The sequence below is a fragment of the Ornithorhynchus anatinus genome, chromosome 12 (assembly GCF_004115215.2).
Source record: "Ornithorhynchus anatinus isolate Pmale09 chromosome 12, mOrnAna1.pri.v4, whole genome shotgun sequence".
In the NCBI taxonomy this organism is placed as follows: domain Eukaryota; kingdom Metazoa; phylum Chordata; class Mammalia; order Monotremata; family Ornithorhynchidae; genus Ornithorhynchus; species Ornithorhynchus anatinus.
Window position 1 is genome coordinate 7,640,818 of NC_041739.1, and position 20,836 is coordinate 7,661,653.

The 20,836-nt window shown below is 43.7% G+C and overlaps 1 long non-coding RNA gene across 1 annotated transcript in view; it reads right to left on the reverse strand.

Moving 5' to 3' along the window:
• The window catches only part of LOC114815422, a 68,419-nt gene extending 48,455 nt beyond the window's left edge, over positions 1-19,964 (reverse strand). The window contains exon 1 of the long non-coding RNA XR_003763186.2: positions 19,885-19,964. This is a non-coding gene — a long non-coding RNA (uncharacterized LOC114815422). The remainder of the gene's footprint in view (positions 1-19,884) is intronic.
• Positions 19,965-20,836: the final 872 nt, after the last annotated feature.

The window sequence follows — 20,836 nt, forward strand, 5'->3', positions numbered from 1 at the left end:
TCTCATATGTCCAGTGGCAGCAGTAGGGAGTCTTAGAACAAGTGGAATGGACCAAAATAAATAATCGTTTAGTCCAGAGTATCGTTTCCCCTCCCCCCCCAGGCTTGGGGCCCTTGAGATTAGTGAGAAGAGAAGAACTGGTCCCCCTCTAGTTCCAACTAGTCCCAGGAAATGCAATCTGGTGCCCAGATTGGAGGACCCACAGACTGACCAGAAGATAATATCAATCTAAGGTGTTATAGGGCCAGTTCATACCCTTTATGCATTCACCCAATCAATGCTATTTATTGAGCATTTCCTGTGTGTGGAGAGAGTTCTGTATTAAGCGCTTAAGAGAAGCAGCTTGGCGTAGTGGAGTCAGAGAGGCCCCGGCCTGGGAGTCAGAAGGTCACGGGTTCTAGTCTGGGCTCCGCCACTTGCCTGTTGCGTGACCTTGGGGAAGTCACTTCACTTCTCTGTGCCTCAGTTACCTCATCTGTAAAATGGGGATTGAGACTGTGAGCCGCATGTGTGTGTGTCCAATCCAATTTACTTGTATCCACCCCTGTACTTATTACAGTGCCTGGCGTATAGTAAGTGCTTAACAAATACCATGAGTATTATTATTATTATTACAGACCCTAACCCCAAGCAGTCTCTGACCCACTGTGTATGCATTTCCTGTAGCATGGAATACCTTCTGACCTGTCACATCGCATAATAATAATGTTGGTATTTGTTAAGCGCTTACTATGTGCAGAGCACTGTTCTAAGCGCTGGGGTAAACACAGGGGAATCAGGTTGTCTCACGTGGGGCTCACAGTCTTAATCCCCATTTTACAGATGAGGGAACTGAGGCACAGAGAAGTGAAGTGACTTGCCCACAGTCACACAGCTGACAAGTGGCAGAGCTGGGATTCGAACCCATGACCTCTGACTCCAAAACCCGTGCTCTTTCCACCGAGACACAGTGCTCCCTCTTTTTCAAAGCCCTTCTGAAAAAACACTTCTTCCAGGAGCCCTTGCCTGGAAGCAGCATGGCACAGTGGCTAGAGCATGGGCCTGGAAGTCAGAGGGTGAGAACCTGGCTCTACCACTTGTCTGCTGGGTGACCTTGGGCAAATCACTCCACTTCTCTGGGCCTCAGTTAACTCATCTGTAAAATGAGGATTAAGACTTAGAGCCCCATAGGGGAGAGGGACTGTGTCCAACCGGATTTGCTTGTATCCACTCCAGATCTTAGTACAGTGCCCGGTACAGAGGAAATGCTTAACAAATACCATTATTATTATCATTATTATTAATGCTCCACTTTCCTGATTATGCCATCCCAGCCAACCTAGAACTCGAGATATAGTTGTTTCTTTACTTGTTATTTATTCACCTAGTAGCCTCTGAGGTGTAAAGGGGATAGGTCCCAGAAAAACTTAGGGACTAGGACTCCCCTGATTATCTTATATCATGTAATACAGTGCTTGGCAAATAGTAAGCACTTAATACCACAAATATCATTAAGATAATATATAATTAGACTTATTCCATTTTATTACATACATTACATTACAATAGCAATGTCCCAACATAGTGAGCCTCACGTGGGACGTGGATTGTGTTCAACCCGATTAACCTTGTACCTGCCCCAGGGCTTAGTACAATGCCTGGCACATAGTAAGCCCTTAAATGCCATAGCAAACAAACAAACAGTGTGGGACAAATTCCTCAGAAATGGAAGTTAAATTTTTGGAGAACTCCTCAGCGGAGAGAAGCCCACAGATTGCTCCCCATGACCTGCAAAACTGCCAGAGAATTCAATAGGATATGGACTTTTTGCTCCTTCAGTGGTTCCTTGCACTGAGTATATTCCAACTTAAGACATCTCCTCACAATAGAAATCAGCTTTGCCATTTTCACATTTCTCTGCCTGCTGCTGCCAGTATTAAAAACAGCCTGCAATCTGCCTGCTAGCTATTTGCATAATATATTTCACTAATCAATACAGAAGAACTCTCAGAACGCTTTACCGACGGTGTTTATTGGCCCCAATTTTTCCATGCTTACCTCAGCACTTAGAACAGTGCTTGGCACATATTGAGCACTTAAATACCATTTTTATTATTACCTCCTGGTGGTAGGTTATTGCACTTCTATCAGTCTTTCAATGGTATTTGAGAGCTTACTATGTGTAGAGCACTAAACCAAGTGCTTGGGAGACTGCAATACTACAGAGTTGGTAGACGTGTTCCCTGCCCTTGGTTGGTAGACATGTTCCCCAGTCTAGAAGGGGAGACATACCTTAATATAAATAAATTACAGCTATGTACATAAATTCTACGGAAGTAAATAAGTACCGTGGGTCATATAGCAGCACTTGCCTGCTGCGTGACCTCGGGAAAATCACTTAACTTCTCTGTGCCTCAGTTTCTTCATCTGTAAAATGTGGACTCAATACCTGTTCTCCCTCCCCCACAGACTGAGTCCCATGTGGGGAAGGAGACTGTGTTTGACCTGTTTATGCTGGGAATTTGGTATTCACTCCACCTTCAGCCCCACAGCACTTATGTACATAGCCGTAAAATATGTATTTATATTTATATCTGTCTCTCCTTATAGACTGTAAGCTCGTTGTGGGCAGGGAACATGTCTAACAACATTGTACTGTATTGTACTCTCCCAAGAACTTAGCACAATGCTCTGCACATGGTAAGTGTTCTGCACACAGTAAGTGCTCAATAAATACCACTGATTAATTAATTATCTACCCCAGTGCTTTGTTCAGTACTTGGCACGTAGAAGGCACTTTTTTCATTAATATTGGCCCCCCTGAGAAATTGCACCAATCCTGAGAGACCAGGGTGATACTCGCTGGGGGAAGAAATTCATTGCCAGTCCCAGTGCAGCTAGCGGGCTGAAGCAGTGTGGCAGGACCCTGAAATCTGCTTAATAAGTTCCTGCTTCATGGTTGAAAATACCATCGTGGTCTAGTTGTCAGCAAGGTCACGTTGACCCAGAAATCCCGAGAAAAGGTGTGACGATTTATCCCAGTTTCTCCAGCTACACAAACTTTTCCAACTCTGGTAGAAATGTGGAAACATTGGAAAAGTGCCCTAATCAGGGGAAATAGGTATGAAACCAATGGGCCGGTGCGTTCTGGGCCGCATCTGGATTCCAGTGGCTTTAGTCACTGAAACCTCTGCAACAACAAAGAGCTCAGAGCCAGGTAGGGCAGTAACAGGCTGAAGTTGGGATGCTTCTGCTCCTCAAACACCTTCCCCCATCTCTGATTGGAAACATTCCCCAGATCATTATGCCAGTGTATGTTGGTATTTGTTAAGCGCTTCCTATGTGCAGAGTACTGTTCTAAGCACTGGGGTAGATACAGGGTAAACAGATTGTCCCACGTGAGGCTCACAGTCTTCATCCCCCATTTTACAGATGAGGGAACTGAGGCCCAGAGAAGTCAAGTGACTTGCCCACAGTCACACAGCTGACAAGTGGCAGAGCCAGGATTCAAACCCATGACCTCTGACTCCCAAGCCCTTGATCGTTCCACTGAGCCACGCTGCGTATGGATAACTCTGCTGACTCAGACAAGCCAATCAACTAAGTTTTCTCTGAGCACCTTCAGAGAATAAAACACTGCCCTCATAATAATAACTGTGCCATTTCTTAAGCCTATACTCTGTGCCAAGCACTATATTCAGCTCTGGGGGAGGTACAAGATAATCAGGTTGGATGCAGTTTCTATCGCCCATGGGACTCACAGTCTAAGTAGGAGGGAGAACAGGCATTTAATCCCCATTTTATAGATGAGGAAACAGAGAAGCAAGGTGACTTTCCCAAGTCATTCAGCACACAAGTGGTGGAACCAGGATTAGAACCCAAGCCCTCTGGCTCCCTGGGCCAAGCTCTTTCCACTAGACAACACTGCCTATCCTTAGGGTTGGAAAGTTGGAATAGTTCAATGTTTTTCCTGCCCTCAAAGGAGGTTATTCTCTAATGGAGAGACAGACAAAGCTCATTAAAAATATTTGCGGCAGGTAGAACAAAGAAATGACAGAGCAGAAGAAAATCTTGGAAATAGCTGAACAAATAATTGACTACACACATGTACACTGGTGCTGAGAATGGCAAATAAATACATGAAGTGAAAAAGGTAGCTATTTGGTTGACCCAGTTTGGGGCATTGTGACATTAATTTGAGCAAAACACCAACATACTCATTGTATCTGGATCTTGTCTATCTCGCCACCGACTTCTCACCCATGCTCTTCCTCGGGTCTGCAACTCCCTCCCCTTTCATATCCGACAAACCACCTGTTTCCCCATCTTCAAAACCTTATTAAAATCACATCTCCTCCAAAAGGACTTCTTCGACTAAGCCTTCATTCCCCCCTACATCATCTCCCTTGAACTTGGATTTGTACCCTTTATTCACTCCACCCTCAGCCCCAAAGCCCTTATATACACATCGGTTGTTTATTTTAAACTATTTTAAACTGTGGAGGTGAAAAGCAAAGACACTACTCATTGTGCTTCCACGACTCTTTCACTGTTGCAACCTTTCAATTTGCAGAATTATCCACCAGACCTTAAGCTCCTTGTGGACTGGAAACATGTCCACCAACCCTGTTATACTGGACTCTCCCAAGTCTTAGTACAGTGCTCTGTGCCCAGGAAAACCTCAAACGGCAATGATTGGGATTAAGTTCCCGTGACTGTGAGTCCCATGTGGGACAAGGATTGTGTCTGATCTGATTATTTAAATAATGACAATAATAACTAGTGGTATTTGTTAAGCCCTATGTGTCAGGCACTGTTCTAAGCACTGGGTTAGATACAAGATAATTGGGTAGGACACAGTCCCTGTCCCACATAGGGCTCACAGTCTTAATCCTCATTTCACAGATGAGAGAACTGAGACACAGAGAAGTTAAATGACTTGCCAAGATCACACAGCATTCATTCATTCGGATTTACTGAGTGCTTACTGTGTGCAAAGCACTGTACTAATTCCATAGTATTTATTGAGCGCTTACTATGTGCAGAGCACTGTACTAAGTGCTTGGAATGAACAAGTCGGCAACAGATAGAGACGGTCCCTGCCGTTTGACGGGCTCACGGTCTAATTGGGGGAGACGGACAGACGAGAACGATGGCGATAAATAGAGTCGAGGGTAAGAACGTCTCATAAAAACAATGGCGACTAAATAGAATCGAGGCGATGTACATTTCATTAACAAAATAAATAGGGTGATGAAAATATATACAGTTGAGTGGACGAGTACAGTGCTGAGGGGATGGGAAGGGAGAGGGGGAGGAGCAGAGGGAAACGGGGGAAAAGAGGGTTTGGCTGCGGAGAGGTGAAGGGGGCGTGGTAGAGGGAGTAGAGGGAGAAGAGGAGCTCGGTCTGGGAAGGCCTCTTGGAGGAGGTGAGTTTTAAGTAGGGTTTTGAAGAGGGGAAGAGAATCAGTTTGGCGGAGGTGAGGAGGGAGGGCGTTCCGGGACCGCGGGAGGACGCGGCCCGGGGGTCGACGGCGGGATGGGCGAGACCGGGGGACGGTGAGGAGGTGGGCGGCGGAGGAGCGGAGCGTGCGGGGTGGGCGGTAGAAAGAGAGAAGGGAGGAGAGGTAGGAAGGGGCAAGGTGACGGAGAGCCTCGAAGCCTAGAGTGAGGAGTTTTTGTTTGGAGCGGAGGTCGATAGGCAACCACTGGAGTTGTTTAAGAAGGGGAGTGACATGCCCAGATCGTTTCTGCAGGAAGATGAGCCTTTGGGAGACTACAATATAACAAAAAACAGACTCATTCCTGCCCACAACAAGTTCACAGTCTAGAGGGGACAACAGACAAGTGGCAGCACTTAGTACAGTCACATAGCGAGCACCTAATACCACAGTTAATACGATTAAGTTCATAAATTTTCCAAAAGGACGTAGCTCGCAGTCAAGGAGAAGTGTAGACTTGGGAAAATCCGACCGTCAGAGCACCCCCTAGGAGGATAACCGGGGCCTTTAGTTTTAGGCTGATGGAAGGGTCAGTTTAATGGAATTCTCCTAGACAGTCTCAGGATTTAGAAGGCCAACCAAACAGCACCGAAGGGCCAAGCAATTACCGAAAAGGTTTCCAGACACACATGAAGGCTATCGGACCCTGTTCCAAACTAGAACTTCCTCTATCAATTAGCTCTGCTCATTTGTGTCTCCTAAGCTACAACTCAAAGCAACTAGTACAAAAACGAAGTTTACATTTCACTAGTGCTTTACATTCAGTGAAACATCTTAGCTGTTATTTACGTAGTCGGTTGGCACGCCTACCGCAAGATTTCATGTCATTTCCGGGTAAACGCTTCTTTAAAAGCAGGTCTGAGTTCAAATGAGTTGTGAAAATGTCACAGACAATAAAATGAACTTTAATCGAACGTTGATCTCAAGACTTGAAGCCAAGGGAGAAAGATTGTAGGAGTAACAAATGAAAGGCCTAAGCTGACCAGGCTTGAAGAGTCACCTCACTTTCAAACCCGCCTTTAAAAAGAAAAGCTTCCCTATCTCATTGGAAGATAATTCTGTGACTTGAAAGGCTGCAAAAGCGAAAGAGTCTCGGAAGCACAATGAGTAGTGTCTTTGCTTTTCACCTCCACAGTCTGGAGTTCAAACTCTTGCACAAGTCCCAACCAGCCGGCTTTACTTTGTTTCCATTCCATTTAATAATCCCTATTAAAAAACAATCTCTGTTTCATACGATTCATCAGGACCAGCGGTCTCTGGCTACCCCAGGCTGGCAGAGCTGGGGTCAGGCAGGTCAGGACTAAATTTGGATGGAAATATTAAAAAAAAAAAAGTGAGGGGGTAGAGGAGGATTTGAAGGGAAAAAAAAATTAAACAAGGCCTTGGACTTGTTCTCCCTCTTTCGAACCTTCTCTCCCTCCATCTACTTCATGCCAGTTGTTTCCTGCAATGTGTCAGAAGGAGAGGAGACATGTTGAAAAAAAAAATAAACCCATTGTGCTATTTGGTATTTTTTGAGTGCTTAGCTCAAAAAAGTTGGATCTAAACTGGTTGTGCACCTAAAAGAGTTTCAGAGCATAGAATGGAGGTAGCTCTTGTGGCCTAGTGGATAGAACACCGGTCTGGGAGTCAGAAGGTTACGGTTTCTAAACCCCACTCCACCACTGGTTTGCTATGCGACCTTGGGCAAGTCACTTCACTATACCTGGGTTTCCTCATATGTTAAAAAAGGAATTGAGAATGTGAACCCCAGGTAGGACAGGGACTGTTTCCAACCCGATTTGCTTGTATCCACCCCGGCGCTTAGTGCAATGCCTGGCACACAGTAAGAGCTTAACAAATAGCAGAGTGAGCCCTCCTCTTCTCCCACTCCCTTCTGCACTGCTCCAAGTTGCTTCCTTTGAATTTCCCCCTCCCAGTTGAACAGTGCTTATGTACACATCTGTAATTTGTTGATTTATATTAATGTCTGACCACGCCTTCGAGACTGTAAGCTCAATGTGTCCATTTATGGTTGTATTGTACTCTCCCAAGTGCTTAGTACAGTGCTCTGCACACAGTAAACACTCAATAAATACAATTGAATGAACGAATTAATTAGGCTCCTCTTTTAGGATGTCATTTTTTTACTGAAGTTAACCTCAATCCCAATGCAATATTTCCTTCTCCTGGATATTTTGACATTTTCAGGAGGACCTTCCAAAAAATATTACAATGTAATAAACTTGGAATTTTGTTAAGTGCTTATCACATGCCAAGCACTGTACTAAGGACTGTGCTAGATGCAAGACAATTAGATCAGACACAGTCCCTGCCCCTTATGGGGATCCCACCTAACAGTCTAAGTAGAGAGGAGAACAGGTATTGAATTCCCATTTTACAGGTAAGGAAACTGAGGTGCAGAGAAGTCAATGACTTAGTCAAAGTCACACAACAGGCAAGTGACAGAATTGGCATTAGAACCCAAGTCCTCTGACTCCCAAACCCACGTTCTTTACACCAGGTGAATGAATCCTCACCCATATTCTGTCTCGGGCCTGAAACTCCCTCCCCCTTTATAGTCAACAGACCATCTGACTTCCCATCTTCAAAGCCTTATTAAAATCACATCTCCTCCAAGAGGCCTTCCCCGACTAGGCCCTCATTTCCTCTACTTCTTCTCCCTCCTCCATCACCCTTGCACTTTGATTTGTACCCTTTATTTGACTTCCCTCAATTTTCCAAAGGGGACTTCCTTGAAACCAGAACCAAAGTCAGGTGATTTCATAATACCTACAAGCTGGTCTAGTCTGGTCTCTGGCCCTGACAGGATTTTGCTCATAAGACTTGAGTAAGTTATGGCACAGTGAATAGAGCACAGGCCTCTGAGTCAGGAAGTCATGGGTCCTAATCCAACTCCGCCATCTGTTTACTGTGTGGCCTTGGGCAAGACACAACTTCTCTCTGCCTCAGTTACCTCATCTGTAAAATGGGGATTAAGACTCTGAGCCCCAGGCGGGACAGAGACTGTGTCCGACCTAATTTGCTCGTACCCACCCCAGCATTTAGTACAATGCCTGGCACATAGTAAGCACTTAAATACCACTATTATTATTATTACTATTACTACAAACTCAGTTTTCCTACCTGAGAATGGGATATCACAGTTCCAGAGCCTGCCACTGACTGGTATTGTAGAGATCAATCATATTAGTGCTTTTAAAGGACTTTGAAGATGAAAAGAACTAATTATTATTAAACCGTGAAGTGGCAGCCAAGACATCCATAATCATTAGAACAAAACAGGAAGAAGGCACCACTCGAAAACTTGGAAGCCATACAGCAATGTATTTATTTCCGAGGAAACCTTTTAATAAGCCTCTAAGCTAATCTTCAGATGAAAAGAGGTTCATATATGTCTTTAATTAGATCATGCTATTGGAACACAATATAGTGATAAAGAAGATTTAATAAAGCATTTGTCCTTTTATTACTTTGATTTTATGCAACGTATCTGCTTATCCCTGCAAGATGTTTTACTTCAAAAGAAGTTCTGTATACACTCCCTCTGCCCAATAAATAACTCCAGGAGGAATAGGAGGAATAAAAAACAATATATTTGTAGCTTTTTTCTTCTTCTATGGAGGGATGAAATGACCCAATCATTCTCCTCTGACGGGAGATTTGGAGACTGAAATAGGTCCTATCTTTTATCCTCCAAGGCAGTGGCTCTTGAATGTTTGAAAAGTCTCTTATGGATCAGAAGTTATCGAAAACACAGAATCTTTTGAAAACATTCAAATCACCAAGGACTATTTAAGGAGCCCTTTTTCCACCATGATTCTAGGTATACACACAATACCCTTGGGACAGTACAACACAGTAGTTTTCAGAGAAAAACCACTAAAGAGTTTTAGATCCTAGGTTCTAATCCCATCATGTGTCTGCTGTGTGACCTTAGACAAGTCACTTCTCTGTGCCTCAGTTACCTCATCTGCAAAATGGGGATTAAGACTGTGAGCCCCATGTGGGCCAGGGACTGTGTCCAACCTGATTAGCTTATATTTACCCCAACGCTTTTGCACTCTCCCGATCAATCATATTTATTGAGCTCTTACTGTGTGCAGAGCACTGAACTAAGTCCTTGGGAGAGTATAACACAACCATTCCCTTCCAAGCACTCAGTGGAGTATTCTGCCCACAGTAGGCATTTAGTAAATAGTCATGATAAATTGATAGGGTGCCAGAGATTAAGTGACCTTCCACTCACTGAATGAAATAAAAAACTTGTTTTCTTCCTCTCCAATTTCCCAGACAGGTGTCAATCAAATCTTTTCATTATATGATTTGGGTATAATCTGGAGAGGGAAATAGGCAACCTTCTCCAGTCGACTCTGTTCTGAGAATAACATAACCTGGCACAAGTAGACTCGATATATGAAGAAATCACTGGGTGCTTGAGTGTGGAATTAGTCAAGGAGTGATACTGCTAAGCTTTCCTTGTCTTTGCCTCAGCCTCACTACAGTGCAGGGTATTTCCTGCAACTTCACAACACTTAAATCAGTAAAAAAAATTATGACTGTCAAAGGTGTAGAGCATTCTCTTCATGGACGACAAAATGCGATAGTCATTTCTGCTGAAAAATGTCAGTCTCGGAGGTATCTTCGAACCATTTAGTCGGTGAGAATTACTGGGTTACTATAACACGATTTTCCCATCACATAATATTATTCAAGAATGCAACCCCTCCGTTATAGGAGAACTAAGTTTGTTTAGATAACTATTTTCATCCCTAGTCTGGCGCCTGTCGCTGTGTCTCTAATTATCTGTTGGCTTACAATAAGCAATTCAGCCCTGACTTTGGCTCTTAAATTGTAAGCTGCTGGAGTAGAGACACCATGATCATTATCAAGAATTAGGAAGGGTCCACTGGTGTAGAAAGTTGGACTGTAAAACATCTCGCTTAACAAACCCAAAGGATCATATATGAGAGAACCTTCTTTTATGGGAGTTATTTGTACAGAGATCTTTAAAAAATATGTAATATTACATTACTCGTAGACTTCTAGGGTCAACCAAATAATTCACTGCATGAGGGTCTGGGTTAGAAAGGAGTTCATGATCAAGAACTAAACATTGGGAAAGTTATAAGAGGCAATAAAAATATGGTCCCTGCCGCTGAAGAGCTCACAATCGGGCAACGCCTTCAGAGCTTTTGAAACACACAGCTAATCGATGGTATTTACTGAGTGCTTACTGTGTACACAGCACTGTACTAGGCGCTTGGGAAAGTACAACAGAGTTAGTAGACAGTTTCCCTGCCCACAGTGAGCTTACAGACTAGAAGATCTACTGTTCTCTGTTCAAGCTCCCTGAGAGCACGGATTCTATCTACTGCATTGGACTCTCAGCGCTTAGGACATTATTCTACATCCAGGGAACACTCATAATATACTTCTGTTTTACAAACTGACATTTCTGACACTAGGAGTCTATCCAAGTGTAGGAGTGAGACCAAGAAGACTGATGTGCGACAACTCTGCCTTTCATCTTGTGTGCAGAGAAAGGTAGTTCTTTGCTAAGCTAATGGGTTTGTACTAGCAGCTAATGGACTTCTAATAGAAGCAGCATGGCATAGCGAATAGAGCACGGGCCTGAGAGCCAGGAAGTCATGGGTTCTAATCCTGGCTCTGTCCCTCGTCTGCTGTGTGACCTTGGGCAAGTCACTTCACTGGGCCTCAATTCCCTTATCTGTAAAATCGGGATTGAGATTGTGAGCCCCAAGACTGTAAATTCATTGTGGGCAGGGAATGTGTCTGTTATATTTTACTCTCCCAAGTGCTTGGTGAAGTGCTCTGCACACAGTTGGTGCTCAATAAACGTGACTGATTTAAGCACTTACTATGTTCCAGGCACTGTGCTAAGCGCTGGGGTAGATGCAGGTTAGTCAGTTTAGACACAGTCCGTGTCCCAAATGGGGCTCACAGTCTTCATCCCCATTTTACAGATGAGGTAACTGAGGCCCAGAGAACTGAAGCATCATGTCCTAGTGGATGGAGCATTGGCCTGGGAGTCAGAAGAACCTGGGTTCTAGTTCCGGCTCTGACACTCGTCTGCTGTGTGACCTTGGGCAAGTCACTTCTCTTTTCTGTGCCTCACTAACCTCATCCGAAAAGTGGCGATTAAGACTGTGAGCCTCTTGTAGGACAGGGACTGTGTCTAACCCGTTTTGCTTATATCCCACCCCAGTGCTAAGTACAGTGCCTGGCACATACTAAGTGCTTAACAAATACCGTATTTTTTTTTTTAAGGGAAAGATAGGGAAGGCTTGTTCCCTATTGTAAACCCATGAATTGATGCCATGGATTTCCCTCCTTGTTTACAACAGCACTCCCTTTCCTTCAGATGGTTATTACCAAAACTTAATTCAAAATAATGTAATGGTGACTTCTATTATGCCCATTTAGACTGTCTATAACCAGGTCCATAATCAAGAGTGTGGGAAGAGTTGATGCAATTATCCATTCAGGCCAATAAAAGGGTGACTTTTACCCACAATGATATAGAGTGATCAAACTCATCCCGTATCTCACTAGATTCTCCAGTGATCTCAGCTCTACCCTGTATTTTAACCACATTAATTATCCTAGAGAGGAATTATTACACATAGTTCTCCTTTCTCTCTTCTTCCTTCCAATCAAGAGCTCTCCCAAAGGGAGGAAGTGACTTTCCCACAATTTCACCCAGTCCAATACTAACCCAATACCTTCTCTGGGCCCAGTCTGAAGGAAGCAAACATCTTTGTTGCTGACTCTAAACATTGAAATGATGTCTACTGTGGATTATCCCACTAATTGATCCTTCAGAGGAAAATAAAGTTTCTTTCAAGCCAAAGTTCAATTTCTCATTTTAAAGGCCTCATTTTCAACCTGATACCCATCGTAATTACTTTGAAAAAATTGACTCTCGAGCATGTTATTTCCCCGCTGGAAACTTCTGTTGTACAAAATTTCACCCTTCCCAGAATATTTCAAGACCAATTGATATTAAAGAGTGAATACATACTGTGTCAGAGTGGTAATTTAACTGAAGAAAAGCAGAAAAGTGGGAACACTGGGAAGGGGGTGGGGGGCGGATAAAGTTCAGAAAAAAATACATTCTGTATTAAAAAAGGGCTTTTCAGCTTGTAACAAAAATCCAATTCAACTTACAAATTAACCTTTTCTGGGTTCACTAATGATCTGAAAATAATGTCTACATTAAGCTAGGAAGCAAAACCATTCTATTAGGAATAAAAAAAATGTCAACATGAACTGAGTGAACTTTTTGATGGTAACTGCATAATAGCCCTTTTGATCATTTATAAAATAAACCCAGGAAGTATTTTGATAGATTAATACTCACTCAGATGAATAGCAAGGGAAATTTCCCCAACACAGTAGCGCAATACATTTTACTGCTCACCGAACCAAGAGCAGCAAACAGGCGAGTTTATTAACAATCTCCGCACTGTTCGCTCAGAGTATGTGGCACACCAGCCTATCAGAGGGTCATCACCACCATCAATGGTATTTATTGAGCGCCCACTGGTGCAGAGCACCAAACTGAGCAAACCGGGAATGATTACTCCAGCTGTTTCCAAGCAGTCAAAGCCTTAATCGGGCCAATTTGCAGAGCATCTCTTTAGCTGTGTGATCATGCAGTGGGTTGACTCTTTGTTTCTCTTCTGGGTAAATGAGCTCTTCACGTGGGACGAAATAAACCAATCGTGGGAATGAGTGACTGAAGATAAACCAATGCATAATGAGCCCGATTCTTCCGTGACAGGAATGACTCTCGCCGTTTGGTCAAGTCGATATTCCCCTGTACCCTAAAGACCCAGAAAAGAAAAGAACCTCTTCCTGTCATATTTATTCATTCACTCATTCGATCGTATTTATTAAGCACTTACTGTGTGCAGAGCACTGTACTAAGCACTTGGGAAAGTACAATACAACAGTAAGCAGTGGCATTCCCTGCTCCCTATGAGCTCACAGCCTAGAGGGGCTCACAGTCCTATGCTCTTGGGAGAGTACGATATAACAATAAGCAGACACGTTCCCTGCCCATGCTGAGCTAAGCCAGCTTTACACCCCAAGACAAATCAGTCCCCCATGATCAATTCACCCAGTGCCTTAGAGGGGCAGGCACTCAGACTTCCTTAAAACACACAAACACACGGCTCAGACCTTAATTATCCCCCTCTGTGCTCTCCCACCTAGGCTCATCTGGCCCTAGGGATGTCCCCATGGATCAAAATGCACAGAATAATAATAATAATGGTACTTGATAAACATCTTGGCACACAATAAGCACTTAAATACCACAATTATTACTTACTACATGCCAAGCACTGTTCTAAGATCTAGAGTAGATACAAATTCATCAAGGAGGGCACATTCCCTGTCCTACATAGGGCTCACGGCCTAAGAAGAAGGGAGTAGGATTTAATCCCCATTTTACAGATTGGGTAACTGAGGCGCAGAGAAGTTAAATGACTTGCCCAAAGTCACACAGACAGGCAGCAGAGACGGAATCAGGACCTAGGTCCTCTGATTCCCCGATCCGAGCTCTTTAATAATAATGTTGGTATTTATTAAGCGCTTACTATGTGCAGAGCACTGTTCTAAGCACTGGGGTAGATGCAGGGTGATCAGGTTGTCCCACGTGAGGCTCACAGTTAATCCCCATTTTACAGATGAGGTAACTGAGGCCCAGAGAAGTGAAGTGACTTGCCCACAGTCACACAGCTGCCAAGTGGCAGAGCATGGATTCGAACCCATGACCTCTGACTCCCAAGCCCTGGCTCTTTCCAGTAGGCCACACTGCTTTTCTGCAGGAATGAACACCCTCATGCTGTCACGGGGGAGACAGTGAAGTCTAGTGGAAGGGACAGAGCACAGTGAGATTCAGGAGAACTGGGTTCTTAGTCCCAGCTCTGCCACTGGTCTGCTGTGTAACCTTGGGCAAGCCACTTCATCTCTCTGTGCCTGTTTCCTCACTTGTAAAACGGAGATAAAATAGATTGTGACTGCCTCCATCATGGCACAGTCTTATAATCTTGTGTCTACCTCAGCGCTCGGCATGTAGAAGACACTTAATAAATGCAACAAGTACTGTGGTGTGTCCGGAGATGTAGGGAATAGGAGCTGTCACCAAGCCCCATCCATCAATGGTATTTATTGAGCACTCACTATGTGCAGACCACTGTTCTAAGTGCTCGGAAGAATACAATACTGGTAGATACGTCCCTTGCCCAAATGTTTACAGACTAGATAATGAGATTAAATCCCTGAGGAACACAGGCTAACATTTTCCCCCAAGCCCAGTCCCCTCTTTGAGGGGCAGAGAAGACAGAATCTTAACTCTTTCAAGCCACTAAGTTATCAATGAGGGAAGCAGTGTGATCTAGTGGATAGGGCACGGGTCTGGGAATCAGAAGGATCTGGGTTCTAATCCCTACTCCGCCACTTGCCTGATGTGTGACCTTGGGAAAGCCACTTCACTTCTCCGTGCCTCAGTTACCTCATCTGTAAAATGGGGATTAAGACTGTGAGCCTCATGTGGGACAGGGGCTGTGTCCAACCCAATATGCCTGTATCCACTCCAACAATTAGTATAGTCCCTGGTCAATAGTAAGAGCTTAATACCACAATTATCATTATTATTAAATTGATATTTTCATACCCAAAAAAAGCTACTGATCCTCTAGCCTGATAGTCATTTATTCATTCATTCAATCATAATGATTGAGCCCTTACTGTGTGCAAAGCACTGTTCTAAGAGTTTGGGGGGCTACAATATAGCAACAAACAGATACATTCCTGCCCACAACAAGCTCACAGTCTCAAGGGAGCACACAGCGTAAAGGGACTGGAGAATCTAGTCTCAGGAGAATCTAGTTCTAGGAAAACGAGTGCATGAAGGTGGAATTTGGTCCATGGAAGCAAACTTTCTTGATTTCCCTAATTAACATGAGTAGAAATGAATAGTTTTGTCCAGGAGAAAGGAATGCACTTAATAAAATAATCTCAGTCATCTGTCATCTACTAATTTGGGCAAATTCACTGTTTTCTCCTACCCAACCTCTTTGAAAGGGTGAGTAGTTTTTTGGGTTTTTTTTTTTTTACTTTTATTTAAATTTCAACACCATTATCTACAGTTTGCTTTCTTCATGGGCACAGAAATTCTCACAAGTGTTATCAGTTTAATGCAGTGAGCCTTAAAGAGGCTCCGATGTAAGGTTTTAAAAATAGTACCTCTACAGTTATTCACAGCCGAATAATGAATTGCATGTCACTCGATGTATGATAGTTATCTGGGAGAAAGTTACAGCTGTGGAGTTATTGGTCTCGCTTATCTAAAAGGCTCAAGGAAGATGACGCAGATTTGGATACACGGTGCAAGATCAAAGACTGCAATAATGGTGCAGGAAACATTTGAAATAAAAAGCTCTGTGTGCATGAGGACCGGGTTGGTAAAGGTCAAGATTTTTCAAAATGGGGTCCTCTTTTCAGTTGCCTTAAAGAACATGGGACCCAGCTTAAATCAGATCATCAAATCAATTGTATTTATTGAGCAGTTATTGTGTGCAGAGAACTATACTAAGCTCTTGATTGAGTACGACGTAACAGAATCGGTAAGCACGTTCTCTGACCACAAGGAGCTTACAGTCTCAAGGGAAAGATGATGAAATAAATTACGGATAGGTGCGTTAAGTGTTGTAGGGCTGAGGGTGATGCACATTCAAGTGCAAAGATGACTTAGAAGGGTGAGGGAGGGCTGTTAGGGAAGGCCTCTAGGAGGAAATGTGATTTTAATAAGGCCTTGAAGGTGGGGAGTGTGATCGTCTATTGGATTTGAAGAGGAAGCGTGTTATAGGCCAGAGTCAAGTAGTGGGCGAGGGCTCAGCAGGAAGACAGACGAGAGTGAGGTGCAGTGAGTAAGTTGGCATTAGAGGAGCAAAGTGAGCATGCTGAAATGTAGTAGGAAATCAGTAAGGTAGCAGGGGTCAAGGTGACTGAGTGCTTTAAAGCCAGTAGCAAGGAGTTTCTGTTTGATGCAGAGGTGGATGGGCAACCTCTGAAAGTTCTCGAGTGGGGAAATATGGAATGAACTGTTTTTCAGAAAAGTGATCCGGGCAGCAGAGTGAAGTATGAACTGGATGGGGGAGAGGCAGGAAGAGGAAGGTCAGCGAGGAGGCTGATGCAGTTGTTAAGGTGGGATAGTTTAGGTGACTGTATCAGCATAGTAGCAGTTTAGATGGCTAAGAAAGGGCAGCTTTTACCGATGTGAAGGTTGAATTGATAGGACTTGGTGATGGACTGAATATGTGGGTTAAATGAGAGGGATGACTTGAGGATAACGTCAAGGTGACAGGCTTGTGAGATGGGAGAATGGTGATACTGTCTACAGTGAGGGGAAAGTCACGGGGAGGAGAGGGTTTGGGTGGGAAGAGAAGGAATTCTGTTTTGAACATGGTAAGCTTGAGGTTTCAGCAGGACATCCAAATAGCGATGTCCTGAAGGCAGAAGGAAATGTACTACTGAAGAGGAGAAAGATCAAGGATAGAGATGTAGAGTTGGGAATCATCCACACAGATGGCAGCTGAAGCCATAGTAGTGATGCTAACAATAATAATAACTGTGGTATTTGTTAGGCACTTACTATCGGCCAAGTACCGTACTAAGTACTGGGGTAGATATAAGATAATTAGATCCCACATGGGGCTCACAGTCTAACTAGAAGGGAGAGCAGCTACTGAATCCCCACTTTTCAGTTGAGAGAACTGAGGCACAGAGAAATTAAACGATTTGCCCAGGTGACACAGCAGGCAAGTGGCAGAGATGAGATTCGAATCCAGGTCCTCTCACTTCCATGCCCATGCTCTTTCCACTAGACCATGCTCCTTCTCAACGAGCTCTCCAAGGGAGTGGATATAGATGGAAAACAGAAGGGGACCCAAACCTGAGCCTGAGGGACACCAACAATTAGGAACTCCCTGACTGTGGGAGTGAGAGGCAGAGGAGGAGCCCACAAAAGAGACAGAGAATGAGTGGCCAGAGAGATAGGAGGAGAATCATGAGTGTGCAATGTCAGGGAAGCCAATGTTGAATAATGTTTCCAGAAGAACTGGGTGGTCCACAGTGTCAAAGGGAGCTGAGAGTTTGAGGAGAATTAGGATGGAGTAGGGGTCGTTGGAAGTAGCAAAAAGATCATTGGTGACCTTTGAGAGGGCAGGTTCCATAGAGTGAAGGGGGTGGACATTTTCGGACACCAGAATTACAAGTAAACCAGATATAACTGGCCACAGGGCAATTGAGTTTACTGAGTGTCCTTTGCACTATGGAGTAACACCTATGTCAATTCTTGACAGAGTGCAATAGAGTTAGAAGACCTGCTGTCTAAACTGTAAATTCACTGTGGGCAGGGTACATATCTACCAACTCCATTTTATTGTACTCTCCCAAGGGTTTAGTACAGTGCTCTGCACATATTAAGAATTCAATAAATACAAGCCCCAACATGGGACAGGGACTGCTTAGTACAGTGCTTTGCACAAAGTTAAGCACTTAATACCACAATTATTATTATTATTAATTAAGGAGCTAACTCCCTGGCAGGGGAAACAGAGGCAAAACAATTGACAGATTGAAGAAAAGAAAATGATATATGTAGATGGGTCATGAGAAGCAGCGTGGCTCAGTGGAAAGAGCATGGGCTTTGGAGTCAGAGGTCATGAGTTCAAATCCCAGCTCTGCCACTTGTCAGCTGTGTGACTGTGGGCAAGTCACTTAACTTCTCTGGGCCTCAGTTACCTCATCTGTAAAATGAGGATTAAGACTGTGAGCCCCATGTTTCCCCCGTGTCTCCCCCAGCGCTTAGAACAGTGCTCTGCACATAGTAAGTACTTAACAAATACCAACATTATTAGCTGTTTAAATAGTCAAACTTAAATAGTAGATGACCCTGAAAGGTCTTACAACTTCTAAGAGTAATTCATTCAAAAGTAAGCTTACTTTGAATTTAGACCCTTGCAAGAATGAAGCAACCTGGGAGAACACCGTTATTCTTTATGTAAATCACACCAACTCATAAAGAAGGCCCTTCAAATCCTTCCAGGTCACACCCCTTGCACGAAGATCTCATTTGTATGTACTAGTTCAACTGTCTTTTGATTTAGAAACAAGATATCTCCAGCCAGGCCCACATATCCCCTTCAGTGTAGCAGTTGGAAAGTCACATTGTTTCTAAGTGTCTTCTTCCAAGCAGGTGTGAGGGAGAAGGAATACACCAAGGGAATGGAGGGACGGAAGGAGGTGGGCACCGATTTTTTTGTCATTTTTTTTTTTTAAACGGCATTTGTTAAACACTTATGTGCCCACTATATTAAGCAGTCCAGGTACCACATGGTGCTCACAGTCTTAATTACCATTTTCAGTTGAGACAACTGAGGCACAGAAAGGTTAAGGGACATGCCCAAGGTCAGGCAGCCAGCCTCCACTGGTTTTTACCAACTCCTTTATGTTGTACTCTCCCAAGCACTTAATACAATGTTCTGCACACAGTCAGGATGCAATAAATATGACTGACTGGTTGAAGGAGTGGAATCACCTATAGCAATGGAAATCACACCTCCCTCCCCACAAATCTATATCAGTAAGGAGACTAGTCATGTTTGCATAGCAGCAAACACATGTTTAAGGAAGGAATAAGCCAGTTTATTACGTGTGAACAAAAGATTCTTAAGATGGAACCAGAGCCAGCCATTTGAAGGAACATTGCACTCTAGCATGTTCTGCCACTGCGATGAAGATTGCCATCCAAGTCAGGTGTTTAGGAACTAATGAAGACAATACAATGATCTGCTGGTCTAGGCTCTGCCCCCAGAATGGCAACCAGCTGAGAGTTCTAGGCCATCAGGGGCAGCAGGAAAAACCTAACTCGGCTGGAGGACGCTTTTGTAATCCAAGAAAATGGAAGCTAAGGTGGGTTTAGCAGATGTGTGTCAAGGAATCATTTGGAAAATAGGACAAGCTTACTCATGCAAACCATCTTTCAGTCCACTTGTCCCATTTTGTTCCATGCCAAGTGGAAACAGAGCAGGGGAAAATGATTCAGTGAAGCTGGTGAAGTGTTTACATACTCTGGCTATCTTAAAATTCTGCTTATCATAGTCCCACACCACAGACTCTCAGCTACAATCAAGATAGTGCTTTCTGAAAGCAAGTCAGTCATAGCTAATAGTGGAAGAAGTCTGGGTAAAAGTCACCACCCAGACACTCTGAAATCACCAAAGTTATCCCATTGGCTTAAAAAGATGAAACCAAATTCTTACACTTCCATAATGTCATTTGCTTTCCTAGGTTGGATCTAAATACTTACAGGTCAGCTTCACAGAAGAGACGAGTAGCAACAGGAAGGAGGGAAAAGCAAGGGAGCCCCTCCTCTCTTGAATTTATAAATTCCCTGATTTACTGATTGGCTAAACTCCTCCTTAACTCCTCCTTCCTGCTGAAGGTGCTAATTTTCCAGATGACTGTGGGAAATGTAGTCCTCAGCATTCTGAGCAGTAACATTCTCAGTAAGGAGAGGATTACAAGAATATATTTTCTACTCATTCTTCTATCTCTCTTGGTCACAGCACCACCTCCAAAAGGAGCCTGAATATTTTCTTAAGATTCATTTCCTGCCCAGAGAACTCTTAAGAGGCTGTCTGTGGTTATGATGTCAATTCAGATTACCTTCCACCTAGAGGAGAAAGGTGGAGGACAGTAGAATCGGTCTTTTGGAGTGGTTCAATCTTCAGTTTTCCAACTCCTTCAATCACCACGCTTTCCACATGGATTACTCATCTTAGTAGACATCCAAAGTCCTTGAAAGTCTAGTGAAGAATTACATCCAGTGAAGACGTACAAATGCAAGAAAGATGCCCAGATATGCTTTGTTAAAGCCTATTTTGTTGGAATCCTGGGCAAAATTTCTAATAGCCAAAGCCATCTGATGATTCGGATAATGTTTCCAGGATAATCAACTCAGTGCTTCTTCAGCTTGAAATACCTGGAGAAGGTTAGAGAGGATGACAGGAAAGATTAAAGAATTAAAATGAAAACCAGCCAATGCCTTCTGCTTGTTCTAAAAATAAAAAGCAGTTCTCACACTTTCACTTTGCTAAGATCTAGGAGAAAAGAGTGCCCGCCCACTTTACTTAACTCACAGACAGACTGTACAAGGGGCTCAGAACCAGAGATATGGGTTCTAGCCCCGGTTCAGCCTCTGCCCTGTTATATGACATGAAAAAAGCACTTAACCTCAGCCTCAGTTTCCCCATCTGTTA